This window comes from Xenia sp. Carnegie-2017, unplaced genomic scaffold (assembly GCF_021976095.1).
Source record: "Xenia sp. Carnegie-2017 unplaced genomic scaffold, XeniaSp_v1 HiC_scaffold_24, whole genome shotgun sequence".
Taxonomy (NCBI): Eukaryota; Metazoa; Cnidaria; class Anthozoa; order Malacalcyonacea; family Xeniidae; genus Xenia; species Xenia sp. Carnegie-2017.
The window spans coordinates 8890513-8912416 of NW_025813487.1; the positions used below are offsets into that span (position 1 = coordinate 8890513).

At 33.7% G+C, this 21904-nt stretch overlaps 1 long non-coding RNA gene across 1 annotated transcript; it reads right to left on the reverse strand.

The window, feature by feature from the left end:
- Positions 1–20773: 20773 nt before the first annotated feature.
- LOC124450578 lies at positions 20774–21655 on the reverse strand. The gene is made up of 3 exons (XR_006950108.1): positions 21531–21655; positions 21230–21421; positions 20774–21153 (listed from the first exon to the last, which is right to left on the reverse strand). It is a non-coding gene; the product is annotated as an uncharacterized LOC124450578 (long non-coding RNA).
- Between the last annotated feature and the right edge of the window lie 249 nt (positions 21656–21904).

Below are 21904 nucleotides of genomic sequence, written 5' to 3' on the forward strand. Positions count from 1 at the left end.
AGTTGTATTAAAGTCATTAATTTCCCAGCCTTCCTCATCTTCTTTTTCTGCAGATTGTACACCAAATTGCAATGGTTCTGTTGCAGGTGATCCTCCCCATATTTTGACCATAACATCATAAAACTCCATAACCATTTTTCCTGAGCCTGATCTTGTACCTGAGGTAACAGCATTACTAAATTTCTGTCGCAGATGTTTTATTTTTTCTTGAACTCGAGTATATCCTCGTCGAATTTGGGCTTTGAATTTTTCACATGACCTTGTATAATCCTCCTTATTGTCTTCTTCAGTATATGCAGGAATCTCTGTCGGCCCAAACAATGAACCGTCACGATATTTGTTGGCCAAAATAATTCTAACTGCTTCATATTGTTTAACTTTGTCTGCATTGAAGTCTGAGTTTCTACACTCCATTTTAGATTTGTACTCAAGCAACCCTTCCAGTAAATCCTTAACCATTTCTAACGTCCATTGAAAGCGATTATCTATGTCGATCGTGGCAGATTTTTTAGATTTTTTACTTTTCTTTGATTTATCGTTTATAGAGGTTTGCGCCATTTTGCAAATTTAAACTAAGTGCGCATGCTTCACACAATAGCTTTCAACTCGCTTACCCGGGGCAACTCGGGAAAAAGTGATTACATGAGCGAACGAGACAATTTTCATCCCGGATAACCGAGTTGTCCCGGCTTTCAACAGCCGATATCCCAGCAAAGCGAGTTGACTCGTTTCCCATGTAATCACAATGCTGTTTTTAATAGTAATTATAAAAGAGGCCGCGGTATCGGTAAAATTGTCTCACCTCGGCTAACCGGGACAACTCGGTCCATGTAATCGGCCCCTTAATGTGTCGACTCACTGAAGCCGGAGAAAATATATCAGAAACATTATTTAATGCTCTAGTCATTAATGGACTTCCAGAAAATTTTGAACACTTCGTGGTTCAAGAAAGTTTTAATCCAGCAGCTAACTTCTCAGAACTGAGAACTGGACTACAAAACTATGAAGATAGTCGGATTCAAAGAATGCAAGAAGAAGATAGCGCAATAGCAATGCATTCTGGAAATGCATCAGGCAAAAACAAAGCCCTAATCAAGCAAAAAGGAATTTGTTATGTTTGTGGACTCCCTGGTTATTTTGCCAAGCAATGTAGTAAAGGAAGTTCAGCTTTCTGTTCAAAGTGCAAGAAAAAGGGACATCTATCAAAAGCATGTAGGAGTCAGAGTTAAACCAAAGAACCTTCAACAAGAGGACCAAATTTATTCTCATCATACTCTCAATGCATGAACAGTGGCACTGGAATAAATAATGACAGTAGAAGATTGAATTATATCATCATTGATACCGGTTGCACAGATTACATCATTCCTGAAAAGGAACTATTCGACAGCTTAAAACCATGCAATACCAAAATGTTAAGGATCCAAAGGGAAAATTAACATTTATCGAAGGTATTGGTGACGTACCAGTAAAGCTTCTATTGAAAAATGGGCAAGAAGTGGTGATGGTACTGCGAAATGTCCTTTATGTGCCAAATTATGAAGTAAATCTACTCTCCGTCAACCGAGCTGTCAAATTTGGACATAAGTTCGTATTCAAAAGAGTGAAGCAAAGTTGATGTTAAATCATGGTCCAGAAATTGCTCTAAACAAAAATGCAGGTTTATTTTATCTGGAGATCATATTCCAAAGATCCAGCTCCTGTATTTTCATTACAAGCAACCAGAATAAAAGAGAAATCAAAGGAAATTTTCAACTGTGGCATCAACGTCTCGGACATTTGAACAAAAATGATGTCAAACGCACCGTTAACTGCGAAGACAAATTAAAGAAAGTGTGTGAATCGTGCACTTGGAAAGCAATCATGCAAACCTCTACCTAAAGAAGCTCACAATAAGTCCCAGAAACCACGCGAACTGGTATACACAGATATTCTTGGTCCATTTGAAGTGCCTAGCCTCAGTGGATGCAGATATGCAATTACCTTTGTGGACGAATACTCGAAGTATGCAGTCGTTAAATTCATGAGCAAGAAAGCACAAGCATTCGAAAAATTTAAAGAGTACGTAGCAGAATCAGGATTACCTCGAAAATTGAGAAGCGATAATGGAGCAGAATATACATCGAAGCAATTCAAAGCTTACTGTATAGAATCAAAAATAAAGCAGGAATTTACGGTACCCGAAACCCCGCTACGAAATGGAGTTGCCGAACGCTATAATCGAACTCTAGTTGAAATGGGACGATGTCTATTAATCCAAGCACAGTTACCAAAACGTTATTGGGTAAGAGTCTTATCCACAGCATCTCATATCAGAAATCTCACCGTTACTGCTAACAGCGAACAAGGTAAAAGTCCTTTCGAGCTATTCACCGAAAAAACGCCAAGATTAAATCATCTACGCACTTTTGGCTGCACAGCATACGTCATGAAAAGGAAGATCAACCTAAAGAAATTGGATTCAAGATCTGTGAAAGTAAAATTTATCGGTTACGATGACAAAAGCACGGCTTACATCCAGCATAAAAACGAATCAATCAAAGTCATCAAAGCACGCAATGTTGTCTTCAAAGAAAGTGAAATTCAACCTTTTTCAGCAAAAGATACAATAATCCAGAACAACCAAATCTTATGAGCCCCAACATGGATTTCGACGATGATCGTTCGAAAGATGAGAAAACAAAGGAACCGATTCATGATGAAGGGGGGGGGGGGATAATGTACCTATACCCGCTGTTCAACATCAGCAAGAAGATGAAGAAAATCCAGAGGAAGAAATCTCGCTTCCTAGAGAAAGCAGAAATCGGCGGCCACCAGAAAGGTATGGATTATACTATACGTTCAACACAACTAATGAAGAAAGCGTACAAGAACCCAAGTCTTATCGTAAAGCAATTAATACACCGCACGCTGAAAACTGGAGAAAAGCGATGAAAGCAGAATATGATTCACTAATGGACAATAACAGATGGACAATAGTGAACGAACCAGAGAATATGCAAGTCTTACCAGGAAAATGGGTATATAAAGTAAATTATGGAGCAGATGGTCAAATCGACAAATATAAAGCAAGATATGTAGCCAAGAGTTATGCTCAAGTCGAAGGCTTAGACTTTTTTGATACTTACGCTCCAACATGTAAACCCGAAACTTTTCGAATCCTGCTCGCAATGACAGCACAAAAAGATCTACATATTGGCCAGATGGATGATAAATCAGCATACCTTCACTCCAACATAGAAGAAGAAATTTATCTAGAACAACCAGAAGGTTTTCCCAAGAAAGCAAAATCAGGACGAAAGCAAGTTTGCAAGCTAAACAAATCATTCTATGGATTGAAACAAGCGGCAAAGAATTGGTATGAAGCACTGGCTCGTATACTTATTAAAGAAAAATTCAAACGTAGCTGCAACGATTATTGTTTATTTGTGAGAAAGGAAGAAGATGGAACATCCTCATACGTATTAGTTTGGGTAGACGATATTCTAGTGGCTGGTACGAGTGAAAAAGCAGTTAATCATATCAAATCAATGTTGAGCGAAAATTTCAAGATGGACGACCGTGGCATACTACACTGGTTCTTAGGAATGCGAATTCTACGATCTCACGACAAGATTACCGTTGACCAAAAGAAATACATCGAATCTGTTCTTCAACAATTCAACATGAGTGATTGTAAAGCAGTAGCAACACCTGGAGAAGTAAATCTGAAGCTAGTCAAAAGCAACGACGATCAGAAGTTAGTCGATGCAAGGTTATACAGAAGTTTAGTTGGTTCATTACTATTTATTGGTAAATAAACCCGTCCAGATATCCTTCACATTGTTAATCAGCTATCAAGATTCCTAGATAAACCAGACATGTCACATTGGAAAGCAGCAAAGCACGTATTAAGATATCTTAAAGGAACTATCGATTTACAATTAACATTCTTGAAGAATTCCAATCTCGACATCGTTGTTGATTCAGACGCAGATTGGAGTGTTGATCTCAATGATCGCAAATCAACTGCAGGATATTACTTCAAATTTGAAGGGAACGGAGCTGCAATCAGCTGGGAAGTGAAGAAACAGGCAACTGTAGCACTTTCGTCAACCGAAGCCGAATACCAAGCTATGGCAGCAGCTGTAGAAGAAGCAATATACGTACGAGCACTAATGAAAGATTTAGGTTATCCAATGAAGAAACCAACCAACATTGGAGAAGTTAACCAATCTTGTATAAAGATGTGTCACAATCCCGTAATGCATAAACGATCAAAGCACATCGATACGAAACTACATTTCATTCGAGAAAGAGTACAAAGCAAGGAAATAAAGATCAAATACGTTCGAACCGAAGAAATGACAGCAGATATTCTTACAAAGTCATGATCTCGAGTCAAAGTAGAAAAACATCGAGCAACACTTTTAAGGATTTAGTTTACTACATAACAGACTCATCATGAGCAAGCTGAGTCTGAGTGTGGGTGTTAACATGATACAATATAACATAAAGTATTTCATTTGTTAAAGTTAATGTTAATTTAGTTCTTTAGATATAGATCAGTGGACACATGACAATCGAACGATTTTACATACATCCTGTATATATATATTTGTTGTTCTTAGTAGAAAAAGATTATTGTAAAATCAATACTAATCTTAGAATAAAGTTCATAATCTAACAAATACAATAGAAAGCAGTGAAAGGTTTTTCGAAGCTACATTTAGGTACATTTTGGTAGTATTATATTTACAAATTTGACCTCAGTTTAATGAAACGTTATTTACATCTTTCCGAACCTTTAAAGCTCATTTGGACAATGCTTTCTCGTGTTAATTTAAGACTAGATACTTAATCAAAGAATTTATGTTTACTAACTTCAAGAGGTTAGGAAAATTGTAATTCGGACGTCGCGTATTAAATATTTTTTAGCTCACACATATTAACGCAAGCGATCACAAATATCAATTTTACCCCTCCAACGACCGGTACTAGGAACTCGTACTCAGTAGGATGTACTGTCTGTCTGGTATATAGTCCAATTCGGGTTGGGATAAAACACGAAGGTGGGATAAAACGCAGATCTTCTTGAAATTTACTTCTTTTCATGTGGTGGTGTTTAGCAAAATTATCATGAAAATATTTTGCATCGTGTGCTTTTGTTTAAATTGTTCCATGTCCCAAATTGTAGGAAAGTAAAACCAAAATGTTTAAAAACATCAATCTAAAAATGCTTCGCAAAAATTTATTTTACATGTGAATTTAGTTAGCACATAAGTTCTTTTCCAAAGACGTTATTGATATATTGTTTTCCTGCCTGAAAAAGTGACCCTATGTCTCAAGTTGCATGTTAAGTGTTGCGGGTAAAATGAAGTAGAATTGCACTTTTAAAAGTAAATGTTCGTAGAAAAAGTTTTCTGTTGAATTCTCGGGGATTCTTTATTTCTTTATATGCACACTTGAATGTGCATTATGTTCGCTAAGAATCAACGTTCTCTGCTGTTAACACTAAAATATATTCTTAGCGCTTAAACTTCATGATTTGCGTTTGTTATGCACATAAACCCGTTCACACGATCCGATTTGTCGTATCCGATTTTTTCGGTTCCGACTTTAATTTGGTTACTTGCTCAGACGGTCGGATAATTTCTTTGATATTTATGTTCGTTTAGATATTTTTATTTGTGTTATCGAGAAGATTTATCGATATATTTTTCGTATTTTGTTCTTGTTCAAATCTATGTAATTTGACTAGTCAGTTTTCTTTGATCTTGTTTGATGAAAATGAAACAAGCTCTATTTTCATAAGATTTTTTAGAGGGACAAATCAGACTTATTTTTTTGTGTTCCCAAGATCCGTTTTACTAGGATCCGAAAATTTGTCAGTAAACTATGTAATACACTAACAGTTGCACAAAATTTAATTGTTTTCAAGTAACAAACAATGACATCGATTTCATTAAAGTTGAAATACATAAATGCTTCTTTTCTTATGTCATTATCGATATAATAAACATGCGAATGAATTATATTAGTAAATATGAAAAATGGCATTACATTTTACACTCTTTGAACATATCTCTTTGTTCATTTTGTATGAGCGTAAACATACAATACATTAAAGGAAAAAACACACTCCAAAAAACATCATCTTGTAAACTCAAGATTCAATTCATAAAAGCAAGAGACAAGATTTAAAGTAATATTTCGACTTTAGTTCAAAGTCATTATCAAGCTAAGTGATTATTGACAAGTATGCGTGATCTTACAAGGAAATGACGTAAGCAATGAAAAGAAAGAAAGGCGATGAAAGGAGGTGTTACTCTCTAGAATTACATCAATGAAATTTAAAAAAAATAGCAAGTTCTTCAGAAGTCTTTAGTCCAGAATTTACCTTAGGCTGTTTGAAACTTATATAAATCGCATCAAGGAAAAGCAAGGCGATGAGCAAGCTCCTAACCTCCTTTCATCGCCTTTCTTTCTTTTCGTTTCTTACGTCATTTCCTTGTAACAATTATTTAAAATCACGCATGCTTGTAAATAATCACTTAGCTTGATAATGACTTTGAAATAAAGTCGAAATAATGCTTTGAATCTTGTCTCTTACTTTTATAAGTCGAATCTTGTGTTTGCAAGATAATGTTTTCTGCAGTGTGTTTTGTCGTTTATTTTAAGAAATTGTCGGCTGGAAAAGGATTTATACAATAATTTCGTAAGAGCACATTGGTTATAAGAAATTTAAAATAAACGACAATTTTTTTTAAAGCAAACATGTTTCGGCATACTTTATGTCATCTTCAGTGCGAAGTGAATATATACAGGAAGTTTACATGATAATATGTTATAGTGATAAAGCGGAAATATCGACTAGTTATGAATAATTATTTACAGTTGAATGAGGTGTTATAAAATGTTTGTGTTAGGTTTTATCACAAAAAATGAAAAATATCTGATAAGGTAGGAAAAGATATTTACAGTTCAAAGATAGTGTTAAGATGTTCTATTTGTTTGTTGAGGTTAGGTTTACGCTTCTTGAAATAAAGCGCTTCTTTGAGTTTGAGGGCGTAAAGAGCGTGAGCGGTGTCTAAGATACGGAAACAGGATTGTGTGTAACTGTTTTTGCAGCGTGGTGACGAGAGTAAGTGTCTGAATATGTGTGAGTTTTTGTCCGTGGTTGTGTGTTCTTTAACCCGTGTGGAAAGGTGGCGGGTGGTCTCCCCAATGTAAGTGGAATTACATCCAGCACAAGAAAATTCATAAACCACGTTCGATTTTAAAAGAGTGGGAATGGGATCTTTGAAGCTAAAGTGATTTTTGATTTTAAAAGATGAAAAAACTAGTTTGATGTCTAAGTCTGTGCAGTAGCGTTTTATTCAGTTGTGTAATTTCCGTTCCGTGATTTGTGAAATGTAGTCTATGTAGAGTAGTTTGAAGAAGTAAGTCTCGAGTTGGGTAGGTGTGGGTTCGTTTCTGGTGTTTATTTTGTTTGTGCTACACAAAGTTACACCTCGTCATACCGTCCTTCACCATCTGATCTCAAAAAACACCGCATCTTGAAGAACATTAAAAACAACAAGGACATCATTCTACTCAAACCAGACAAAGGAAATGGAGTAATTATTATGAAGATAAAGGTATATAATAATGCATGCTTAAATATAATAGAACAACAAATCTAAATTTAAACCATTAGATAATGACCCCACTCGACCAAGAGAATGCAGATTACAACGCTTTCTCAGAAATCTCAAAAAACAGGGCTCTATAGACAACCATAAATACTATTTAGTTTTCCCTAGGGGCTCACAACTAGCTCGTTTTTATGGTCTCCCCAAACTTCAAACTTTATAAACATAGAGAAAACTATAATGCTCCTCCCATTCGACCTATAGTCTCTTCCACCAACTCATATAACTTTAATGTCTCCAAGTACTTATGCACTCTACTTAACCCTGTCATACCCAACGATTACACTTTATCAGACTCTTTTACTTTTGTTAACGAACTACACACCCAATACCACTACAACAACTACTTCTTTTCTTTTGACGTCCACAGTCTTTTCACTAACATCCCCTTATCAGAAACCATAGACATTGCATTAGATCTTATTTATTCACACCATCCCAACCTTATCATTAAAAAACAAGATTTAAAACAACTTTTTTCCATTGCCACCACAAACTCATTTCCTATTTAACGGACAATTTTTTGACAAAATTGACGGAGTCGCGATAGGCTCACCATTAGCAACACTTCTTGCCAATCTTTTCGTGGGATATCGTGAAAAGAATTGGATCAAGAACTATGACGGACCTAAAGTATTGTTTTACAGACGCTACGTAAAGGACATATTTTGTATTTTTAACAACGAGGATGACGCTCTCTCTTTTTTTAATTATTTAAATTTACAACACAAGAACATTGACTTTACCATAGAAAAAGAACACGACAACAAGTTACCTTTTTAAAACATACTCATTACTAAAAACACAGCCACGAACACATACACGATATCTACTTTTCATAAGAAAACTTACACTGGCCTATTACTTAACTTTTTTAGCTTCACCTCACAAAAGTATAAGACAGGACTGATTAAAACTCTTATAGACCGCATACGGAAAATTAACAACACGTCGACTGGCTATTATCATGATTTAAACGCTCTCATTGACAATCTCAAACAAAACTCCTTTCCCTTGCCTTACATAAAAAAATCCTTAAATCATATGACCATAACAAAAACGCAAACAAAATAAACACCAGAAACGAACCCACACCTACCCAACTCGAGACTTACTTCTTCAAACTGCCCTACATAGGCTACAAAACCTAACTCAAACATTTTATAACACCTCATTCAACTGTTAATATAAATTTATAACTAGTCGATATTTTCGCTTTATCACTATAACATATTATCATGTAAACTTCCTGTATTTATTCACTTCGCACTGAAGATGACATAAAGTATGCCGAAACATGTTTGCTTTAAAAAAATTTATCGTTTATTTTAAATGATTTATACAATACATTTGAATAGAGGAAGTCAGAAATTTTGCATCTCAGAAGTGTCAAAATTTTTGTGCGTAGGAAGTTGGAAATCGGAAATTTTACATCTTGGCATCAAGTCCCTCCTCGACCATTGTACAAATTGGTTTGACGATATGACGTCAAATAAATTCCGTCAGCGCACACGCTGCTAAACCTCAAAACAGCTTAAATGAAGCACCTGAAGGTGCGATTTTGTTCAAAATGAAGCACCTGATTTCAAAATCTCAAAATTTATTGTAACACTTGCATAAAAATACAACTTTCACTACCAACATTCTGTGAGGATGGAGTCCCCTATACAGTTTCAAATCCCCACCACACACATTGAAAAAAGAATGTTTGATTTTATAATTAGTATTTCTCAATCACTATTTATGATTCTAACGATATGTCTTTGATGTGATTATACGTCATTGAAAATCTGTCATTAAATTCTAAGCTGTTTTCTTAGTTACTGGTGTTGACATGGCTTCCGCCTTGATGTCAGAAAATGAAGCAAACATTTTTATGTTGGGGAAATTGATTGTTGATCATGGTGGTGAAGCTTTGAGAATAACATTGAGAAAACAAATGTCAGGTACTAAATTATTCTTTTTCTTGAATATCACTAAAAATAGAAATAAGCTTTTGAGAATAAAGAATAAAATAATCAGGGACGATGCATGGGTTCTTTTGTATCCAGATCCTCCAAGATTACCTAATGAAAACGATTTTGACATTACTTTACTTTGTGTCCTTTTGCGCAATATTTGCAATTTGAAACAACCGCATAATCCTATCTGGACAAACAAACCTAATGCCACCGATCATTCAACCGAAGCCGATATTACCCGTATCAGGTTTTTTCGTAATGAGTGTTATGCTCACATACCTAACACTTCAGTTAGCTTAGGTGACTTTAAGATTTTGTGGAAGGATGTTAGCCAACCAATTGTTCGTTTAGGAATAAGTCAGCAAAAAATAGATCAATTAAACCAGGAAAGAATTCAGTTGATTGAATATATAATGACTATACCTGAGGCACAGGCAGGCCGATATTTTGGAGCCGATATTTTGACGAAAAACCTTGTAACTTGTACTTTTGACAGTGAAATTAGTAATCAATACGAAAAATTTTTACATGGAACACGGGAATGGGTTTTTGATGAGTTTTTAGCTTGGTTTGAAGACAATACTTCTCAAAATCGTGCATTTGTTATTTCTGCTGTTGCTGGAATGGGTAAGTCTGTAATTGCAGCTACTTTATGTAAACGTTATCCAAGTTATTTCGCTGCAGTTCATTTCTTTCAACACAATGACAGTCGTTTCAATGATGCCAATGTACTTCTTCAATCTTTAGCTGGGCAAATTGCTCGTAATTTTCCTGCTTACGAAGAACTTTTAGAGTACACACTAAGAAATCTCTCAGAACCTCTGCATGACATGAATGTTGAAAGACTATTTTCCTTTCTTTTTACTGAGTTGTTTGAAAAAATCACGAAATTTCCTAAGCGGACTTTAATTATGCTGGATGCGCTAGATGAATGTGGTTATCCAGAAAGCCTTCTCCTGGCTGATTTGTTAGATAATCATTTGTTCAAACTTCCGCCTTGTTTCTACTTTGTAATCACAACAAGACCTAACAAAGATTGTCATATCATAATTGAAAAACTAAATCCGCTCTTCATCCATTTCAGTGATGATGATAACTTGAATGATGTAAAATTACTAATTGAAGAAAGAATTGGCCCCACTAACATAGCTTCACAACTTAAGGAAAATTTGCTAGAAAAGTCTGACGGACATATGTTGCTTGCATCTCTTCTCTCCAGTAAAATTAAAATCAGGATTCGTTCAATGGATCCATACCAAAGGATCTCAATGAATATTACGAAATTTCCTTAAAAGAATAAGTGACGAATTCGATTCATTTCAAATCAGCAAAGAAAAATTTCAGTCACTTTTAAATGCATTAGCAGTTGCTAAAGAACCCCTTCCTTGGGAATTAGTTGAGGACATACTTGATTTCAATGGCCTTTCATCTGTGGTTAGAGAAATTATGTTGTGCCTTTTTGCTACCAATGAAGAAGGACATGTGTCGTTTTTCCACAAATCTTTATCTGATTGGTTGGCTGGCGAGTGTAAACATAATTACTCTGTTAATACTACTGACGGTAATCGAGTTCTTTTAGCGTTTTGTTCAAGAACTTTAGACAATCTCAAAGCTGTCGACGTAGACTACAATAACTTCGTTACACGGGCGTCAGTAATGTATTCAGTCAAATATTGGTTTCTTCATATGCTTGCTATTTGTGATAATGATCATATCGTTGAATATGTTGGTAAATATCTTGTTGACTTAGATGTTTTACTTGCCTCTGTATCGATTGATAGACATCGTACTTTGGAAAACTTTCGTCTTATAAGCTCTCATAACATATACTTTCATCTTTCTGAGGGCACTCGATTGTTATTTAATGACATTTATTGTGTTATTACGAGGCGTTTCATAAATTCCATAGTTTTTTTGCAGTACGTTGTCAACGAAATCAAAGATCTTGCGCCAAAAGCTTCCACAATGCTTCAAACACGTTTCAGAGAGTCTTCTTATGTTGAGCGCCTCGATACGCATTTTGTATTAAATCCATTTTTACGTTTAGCGCGAAACTTGATTTCAGTAAATGTATCGCGAAATTATGACTATGTCGTCTGTGGTTATGAAGGGTTCATAGTGCAACTTTTTTCTCTGACAACAAACAGGTGTTTATGGATAAAAGATATATCTGATCAGTTAAGTCTAAGTGAATTGAAAGGATTTTGCGTTGTCTTCCATCCTTTCAACGATTTGATTTTCGTTTCCCAATTGGATAAGGTTCTAAATGTTCACAGGAAAGTTGTCTCTAGTCCTTTTCTTTGTGATGATTCAACTTCTAAGTTCTTTACCAACAGCTGTTTTTCCAAAGATAAGTACACAATGGTCACTAGTTACAAAGATATTTTGACTGTATGGGACGTCGAGAAAGGTGAGAAGATGCACAGTGTTATATGCAGCAATGTGACATCCCTGTGTTTTTGCAATTCAAAAAAATATTTGGGTGTTATTGACGAAAAAAACGTATTTCACACATTTGACGTAACAAAGGATTATAAGATATTTGATTCTTTACCTTTTGAAAATTATGCAAAGCGCTATCGCTATTATGATAGAAAGCTTCGTATTCTTTCCACTGTTGGTCTTCATTCTTGGACTTGTGCTTTGTCTGGTAATGACAAAGTTTTCCTTGTCAATCCTAGTCAAGAGGCACTTCCTGGGTTAGATCTTGAGCCTACATTTGGTTTGTCTTCGCTTGATCCCTTTGATGATAACATGTTAGGCGTTTCTTTGATTAATTTCACAGGATATCATTATAATTTATTGAGTGATAACAATATACTTTTATTTAATTATGGACATGCTTCTCATCTTGTTTTAATGGCGCGCACAATTTTAACAAAATCTTTTGTTCTTGATAACCAGATAGTTTGCTCAAATGGCAACTTCCTGTATCGGAGAGATGAAAAAAAGTCATGCGTAATAGTCAACAATCTCAACACAGGAGACTTTGTTAACAAAGAATGTTTTGTTAATGGCTTGGTTGCCGTAGAAAATGGAGTCATTTTGCTTACGGCAAAAGCTATTCCTGAGCTTTGGAATAATTATTTGACACAACTTGTTTATAGTTTCGATGAACTAAAAGGTACAAACAAAATTTTTGAGGTGAATGATGTATCATTTGCTTGTCAAAAAAGTGATTCTCTTGTGTTTGTCAATATTCAAAACAAACGAAAAGAAATATCAGTGAATTTTGAAAATTATCGAAATGTGCACGTACTTGCATGTAGCTCTAAGTACCACGTGTTTGCGAAAACGGTATTTGAATACAAAAACACTTACTATTTGTGGCAAAAAGATAAACTAGTTGATGGTAGGCCAATACATAGATTTCGCAGTTTTGATCACGCAGATTTTTCACCATCAGCTGATAAATTATTAACAAGTAACGAGTATTTGTTTATAGAAGTCTTTGACATTAAAACCATGCAAGTTATTTATACTTTAAATGAGCGCAATTTGACAGGTAAGTTTGTCTTTATTGATGATAGATTTATAATTTGTAGTAGCTTAACGCTCATTGATTTGAAGTGTGGTAAGAAAATAAAATTAGATTACCCGTTTGTCAATAAAAATCGGAGTACTTTTTATTTTTGTCGTAAAAGCAAACTTGCCTTTACCTTATTTACTGACTTACAATTCCCAGTAAATTGCATGAAAATCAGCTTACCCCGAGAATAAATTTCATCGTCATTTCAACTAAATTAGCTGAAAGTAAATCTCATTTATTTAGTGATCATATTTCGGGTATTATGATTTCATTGTACAACAACTCATATTTTACATCATTTTTGTTCGTTATTGGTAAGAAGTCAATCATTAACAAAATTTAAAACAATCTAAAATGCAATTCACAATTGCAATGATACATGTGTAAGTGAAAAATATTCAGTATCAACAATAAGGAGGATTACGCATCAAAACTAAAATTCTCAAATGAAAAATGAAACTTGGATAACAATAATATAGAACAGGGCAACACACAAACAAATTTTGCGTTTAAACAAACTAAATTAAACATGATGAGAAATTTACTTCAACGACAACACAGATTTATTATAAAAAAGTTCTACTACAACGCCAGCAAACTATTTGTAGCCAGTTGTCAATCGAAATATATGTGAGTATTGCTGTTTTACGTACTTCTATGTCCACAGTGCTTTCTGTAGGCTTTCTCCCTACATGTTAAAGCATTATTGTAGCCATACTTGTTTTTACATTGAATATTTTGGAATTGTAGAAGAACTCACATGATAATTTGCATTTTATATGTATGCTTGATAAGATATAGTAACAAAACATTATTTGTTTTCTGAGTAAAATCATTATCTAACAAAAGTCATTTTTGTCCTTTTTTGTTAAATCATTAATAATGAATTTGCATCTTTCATTGATTAATTTTTGTTTTTATGCATGATCAAATTGTTGGCACTATCATCAAAATAAGGCATCTGTTAGAACAACCAAATTGTAAAAAAAATCGTGTTATGAAATTCTTTCTCAGGATAGACGTATGTTTGCAAACCTAAGTTGGTTTAGTTGTTTTTCTGTTCGCTGAATGTGAGCAATTTCAGAATGTTTTGCTCTGAAGTCAATAATATAGAAATGAAAACAATTTTTCTATAAACTTATGTACAGCAAAACAATTCATAAAAAAAACTTTTATATACTAGAAAATTAAAAAGCAAAATTTGAAGTTGTAGGCATAATTATCTTGCAATTTATCTCGCATAATTAAAGTGCAAGATTGTTCAATTTTGCATGTTGTACGTTTTTAGTTATTTGCGTTAAAAATAAATTGCTAATCAACACTATCTTGCACTAAAATAATTTTAATACTTTAATAGCTGAAAAGTTATGGTAATAAATGCTTTTGATAGTAAAATACCTAAATATCAATGAAGATATTATAGCTAACAGAGACGAAGCTAGCCCAAACTTTTGTTGTACAAATGTATTTTTTGTGATCATTCATGAACGTTGTTAATTCATCAACAAAATGAATAGTAGCTTTGCCAAATTTTTTTGGAAGAACTACAAATTTGGAATAGCTTCGCCGTTGAGTGTGAAAAATAAATTTGCAAGATTATTAAGATTATGAACTCAATTTAAGAAGAAATTGACTTCATAATCTCCCTTGACCATCATGATAAATAATGGAACCATTTTGGCTGAACACCCCGAACTTTCTTTAAATGTACCTTGCACAAGAAAATAATTTTATTGACTTATATCTTATCACACAAACATATAAAATGCAAACTATTGTTAGTTATTGTAACATAAGTTATATTTTGTTTATATCTACACCATGTAAACATATAATTTTTATGCAAATGTATTCAGTGTAGGATGGTTTCAATATTGCACGTTTTTCGATACTCTTTTACACCAAAAACAAGTTGTTACTAATTAAATCAATGCTATCTTGCACTGAAATAATTTCTTAATATATTTTAATTATTGCATTTTGATATACAAAATATCTATGTGTTGAGTTGTTAAGAGAGACAAAGACAGCCCAATTGTTACTTCGATTATATGAATATTTTCATCTTAATCAATTTGAAAAACGTTAATTTATAATAAAACAATGGTACCTTTGCTAGTTTTTTCAAGAAAAACTAAAAATTTGGCTGTCTATGTCACTGACTGTTAAAAAGTAAACCGTAAGCTCTAAAAGAAAATGACCTATGATTGACGTTCATCATCTTGATAAACAATTTAGCCATTGTGACTGAACAATCAAAACCGTATGAACAGGAAAAGTTAACAAAAGTGAAAGAAAGTTTTGCAATATAGAGAGACAGAAAACAAACGACAATGTCGCATATAGAAGGATGTTTAATGAGAAGTTTTTAATGCTTTTAATGAAAAATTGATATCAAGCATTGTTAAAGTTTGAACACTTTTATTTTGTGAATCTATATTTTATGGAAATTCATTTTTAACAACATCAAGTCAAACATCAGTGGACATACTGCAAGTTACTTTGGATTTATTGTTGTGCTTTGTAACGTCACCTGGTCACATGCTCATTGAAATGTCATCTGTGGTCATAATATTAAGATATGAAGATTTCCTTTTTTAAAATGGTGAAGCTCCTTGTTCATTTTGTTCAATTTTTATAAAACTGAAGAGTGAAAATTATCATCTCATATGGACGTTTCCATGTCAACATAACGGAGAAGTAATAATGAGATTGAATGAAAAAAATTTGATTTTATTGCATTGTGGTTATAGGAATATGCTAAAGTGATTTTTGGAGTTGCATCGTTAATAAAAGCAGTTCTTCATCCAAACACACTGCCATCGTAAAAATCATAACAGTTGGTCGCCTTTGCGCATGCTCTGAAATATTTATGTACTTGGATGATACTATATCCTGTGTGAAATGAATTAACAGCAACATGTCATGAAAATTTAAAGTAATTCTCACCTATGGATGGTTGTAGAATAAAAGTGATCAGTTTAGTTCATGTAAATGGTCAACAAATCATTCACAAAAAAAGTAACTTCAACATGTTAGAACTACACAAAGTTATGAGAATGAAAAATATGGAAAAATTTCAACGTCTTTCTTTTTCAAGATTTCATATTTTTAAATCCTTTGTGCTTTATTTTTATGTAGTGAACAATTTTAGATCATTAAATTTATTTCATATTGTTGTGTACATTGTTACGTATAGTATAGTTACGTTTTGCTTTTTAAATTTCAAATGCTCTGAATAAATGAATCCCACATATCTCAACTCCAATTTTTGTATTAATAATAGATTGCCAACTGCCATGTAAAGAATGAGATTACTCGTGGTTTAAAAAAGGAGTTGTCGTATCTTGAAGTAAAAAATAGCAATTTTCAAAATTAGCATTGAATAGTTGTATATAATAACTTTCACTCACTATTCAACGACATTATTTGTTGGTAACTGTCATTTTGAAAGCAAGTTGAAAAATACCCGTATTGTATCGAAACAGAACAATTGCAGTTAATATTTTAAAGACTCGTTGGGATTCATTCATTTAGCACTTATAATAAATAATGTAAGGAGGAACTTTCTTTTTGCACTGTGCTTTGTTGAACTCTGTTTTTTAAGACGTGTTAACATAGTTTTATCTTATTAGCATTTTAATGTAGGGGATAGTCGTATTAATATGTTTTCTGCAAAATTGTTACAATATATGTGTGTTGATTATATCGTGAAACAGAGACTTTGTCGTGGTGACAAACTTAAAGATAGATTTCAAAATAGTAAATACCATGGTGAATGGTGATAATAACAATGTTATAGTTCTTAAAATAGTTCTATGCATTTCGGCAGACTACTCATCAGGTGTCAACGTCTGCTAAATGAGAACCTCCAAACCATGTTATATTTATAACGTTAGAAAACGTCAATGTCATCTCTATTTTTAGAGGTGACACTTAAAACAGGGAGAGATTAAACACGTAATCCTTTTGTCGGCAAAGGACAGGATTACATTGTTATTATCACCATTCACCATGGTATTTGCTATTTTGAAATCTATCTTTGATTATATTGTGTAATAAATAGCTTTCAAATTTGTCCTACACTAAATCTATATTGAAACTCTCGGGGATAAAACTTGCCATTTCCCCGGGGAGGGTACAGAAAGTGTTTTGTTATTTAGGAAAAAAGATTATAGATTTTGACAGCTTTTCAATAAAATCGACTATTTATTGGGAAATTCGGCCGTCGAAATTTCGTTGCAAAATTCTAATGGTGACCACAACATTTTAGGTCGACTTCCGAGTGTGTTCTGAATCCTTTTTTTATCAAGATTTGATTTTCGTCGCTTAATAAGCTCGAGAAATGTTTTTTTAGTTTCAGGAGCTATATTTAGGGATGAAAGCTTGTGAGAAAACAACAAAAGAACGTAGATAGAACTTAAAAGAGTTGATGTTACTTAAATTGAAATTAAAAGATATCACAAAAAATACTCCAATCTTGATGGAAAAGTAACATTTATATTTATTAGTTAGCACTCTAGACTTCGCTTGATTTCTTCTTATTTGGTGAATGGTTAATTAAAATTGTATTGTTAGTCTTGATTTCAGGACTTTCGTACCAGAAGGAGAAAATGACACATATGCCATGTTGTTCGTCATGGTCGTTTTACCCAAAAACAGTTGTCATAACTTCGGGTAAATGAAGTGCATCCAAATTTTATCAAATTCAACAAATTTTTTGTTCATGTGAGTGTATGTTTCTAATACATAAGTTAGGAACCGAGGCTGTAAGTGATATACGGCACAAAGCGTCTAGGGTGGTATAGTGATTACAGCTGTGGTTCTAGTCCGCTTTTTAACTTATTATACGATTGAAGACGTTTTCCAGGAGGAACAATTTGACTATATTTTTTGTAGAAAATTGTTTGTATAAAAACTAATTGTAATACAAACACAAAACGTGAAACCATTTGCCAACTGCCAACTTCCCTTTATGGAAACAATAAAGAACTGTCCATTAGTATTTGAGTCAAAACAGTGATGAATCCTAAAGGTGTTTATTTAAAATTCATATTTTTTGCATGCTGTTTTCATTTTATTCGAGCTGTGTTGTGGTTAGTAGTGATATCTGAAAAAGAGTGGTCTGGGTAGGTTTAAATTGTTGTAAAGTTGCGAATTTTAAACATTTCTAGACATGATTTACTCTGAGCAAGTTATTCACCGTACTGTAAATGTGCAAGTTAGAGCCTAAAGTTTAAAGTTGCTTGAGAATCATTCTCTATGTCGTTGTGAAATACAATGTTGTTTCTTTTGGGCAAGAACTTGGCTTTTTGAAGTTCTCGAATGTACAGAAATATGAGATTCAATCAATTGACATTAGATCCGACATGTAATGAGCAGCCTAAGAAGCTTTTGGGTGTGTGAAATATTTTGTCGTGGATCTGAGGGAGATGATGATAATTCAAACGTGAGTGAAATATGAATGTAAATTAAATATAGATTTAAAGCGTAATTCTTCAACTAAAAAGATTATGAATTTGCAAGCTGCATCCAGATACAGCCTAGAAATACCGGGCTATATTCAGATACAGCCCGGAAACTTGGCTGTCACAGAGAATGATCTTAATACACACATGAATTCATGCAGTTACGCTAAATACAGCCGGCGGAACATCAAAAAAAACGACTTTTTTCTCTAACAACATTACATAAATAGATGACTATATTTATAATCGCTGATTTTTATTTATACACATAAATAAATGCTTTTCATATGACAAGAGAAGAATGTTAGGAATAAAGCTCAAAAAGATGTTTCATAAAATTAAACTTGGTACTCACGCTACATACGTTTTCATAGAAAGGCAACATTTTGAAAAAAATTGAATCAAATCTTTAAAGCTTCAATATGCTCAACGCAAATATAAAGTAAAGCACATTTTTTGAGTTATATGTCCTTTATAAGAAGCATGTAAAAAATTTATCTTAAGTCGTCCAGTCGTCTTAACCCTACTAAGCATAAAACATCATTTCGTAAAAGCACTATTGCCAATACACATTTAATATACACGACAACTTTTTTGAAAATAGACATGTTTCGACATCTCATGATGCCATCTTCAGTATGAATGAAATAATAGGTGATACAGGGTTTATATAAAAGTAATATGATACATAAATTAGAACAATAAAAAGGAAATAAGATAATATAATGAGGAGCGTCCGAGCGTATTATAAACTAAATATTGTATTGAATTTAAAAACTTGAACATTGAGGTCAGGGTTAGTTTTGTTAATGTGGAGTGCTTTGATTTTAAGGGTGAATGAGGTGTCGGCAGTGTCGATGATTTTGAAACAAGAGGGTGAATAGTTGGTTTTGCATGAGTGAGATTTAAGAAGGTGTCGGTAGATGTGAGAGTTTTTGTCTGTTGTGGTATGTTCCCTGATTCTGGTGGATAAATGGCGCGAAGTTTCGCCAATGTATCGGAAATTACATCCCGCGCAATTGAATTCATATACCACCATAGATTTAATTGAATCAGGGATCGGGTCTTCAAAGTGCACATGACATGTTTTCAAAAACACAATATTATGATAGTTTAGACTATTTTTAGAACATTTGAAATATATTTTATAATTGAAAAGTTTCATCTTCATGGACTTTGGATGCCTTAAAGTTGGTTATTTTTTGAATGTTCGTGATGTCAAAAGGCCTAGGGCGAGAAAAACAAATAACACCGGATCTGACGTCAAATTGGGAACACGCTTTTGAGTGCTTTTCTCGAACAAACACAAGACATAATACTATACTAAAGACACAGCTATAAATTCGCAATTTTATTACACTCTGAGTAGAACCATAAGTTTTTAAATTTTATATTGCGCGCCTGAAAAATTAAAGATGTCTTCGAGCTCTTCGCTTTCAATTGAGAGTCTAAATGATTCAGATAATGATTCGATTTCAAAGTACCTGATGGGAGCCGAAGAAAGTTTGGTTATCGTCGATTACCTAAGTGACTCTATTGATGCGTCTGAACATTTCATTGAATCACAAATGTTGCCATATCAAGATGAACCTGTTGCTGATGAAGAATGGGTTCAAAATTATCATGACGGATTACGTGAACGTCAATTTTTTTTGGAAACGCTGCTTGATAGATTCAACAATCGTGTGCCTTTGGAGCAGTGGTGAGTAGATTTATTTGTTAAAATATTTACAAGTTAGGGCCATAATTCACTTCACGCGAAGTCAATGAGCGTTATCTCAGTTGCGCAGCGTTCTTTGTTCACATTATCAATTCAAACTACAAGTTGTATTCCAACATGAACAAATGCATGCTCTTTGTATTTGTAGGTGCATTTGTGGTAATTGCAGGACTAATATGCTTCAAAATGAAAAGAGAGTCAGTGTTGCCAAGAACTTGACGAATGCATAGAGTCCTTAAACAGTGAAATGGTGCTGGGTGAAATGAAAGTTGTTCCTAAATGTATTACACTTCATCCAGCATTCAATTCAGTGTGTCTGGATATTTGGTCATTGCGAATGGCAGGCCCAAAATTCAGGAAAATAGATGGAAGAAAATATGCGAAAAATGATGATGAGAACAGGTACGTACATACCTATGTGCTTTCATCTTATGTTAAATTTAATTATTGTGAAACAAACATTTGTTTAATTTGTAAATATAGGTATTTAAGAAGTGTTGCCTATCGAGAGTTTACCCAGCTGGTGCATGGTTACTTAGGAAGGAAAAGGATACCACTGCCTGCTTGTGCCTATCATTCAATAAGGACTCGATTTCCTGGAAAAGATTTCCAAGGTTATGATGATGATGAACTTGAGGATGAATAAATTACTATTTGTATGCCAATATTCACCCTCATTTTGGATTCTTGTTTCGTGGACAGTCAAGGACATATTGATGGCCTTTCATTGCTTTCCCACATGCTCGACAGTGTGGACGAGTTCTTTCTTCACTGGTGATGTTATTTGACACTGTTGGTTGGACTAAAATGTTATATTTTTTGTGATTGACATGTAGACAATAAGTTTAAGTTTTAAATAAAGAATGTCTTAGTCATACCATTGGTGGGTGGTACATTTGCAACTACCATTTTCTGGCGGTTGATCTTCTTTTTAATGGCCTTTGCTCTTGATTGTCTCTCAAACATTGTATGCATTGGTGCAGGAGACATATTTGACAACTCTTCAGATGCCTTTTCAAATTGCTTTTTGGTAGCCTTCATCATTGTGTGATAAAGTTCATCAATATAATCTACACACAGATGTTCAATTTTAGGAACAGAAATTGTGTTTTGAACATCTATGAGTGTCTGTTGTAACTGTGCTTGTGTACACAAGTTGTCATTGAAATCATATCTCACCAAAAATTTGATGAACTCTAACACTTCTTACTGTAGCTTCACCATTTTTAAATTAAGGGTACACCACTTTAACTTGTTTCTTATCTTTGACAATCACCTCATCTCTCCTCAAGTTATCGTTAAAATGCAAAACAGCCAAAATGTGTCTAGATAGGTAAAAATCAAAGTATAAATTATTTATTTTTTCATACCTATATTTACAAATATAGGTATGAAAAAATACGAAAATGATTTCATACTCGTTTGCAGGGATGTATTGCGTACCTGCAATACATCCCTGCAAACGAGTATGAAATCATTTTCGTTTCCTTTTCACAAAATCAACCCAAGCTTTTCTACGTTTGTTAGCTTCGGGTCTTTTGTCATTCGCATAT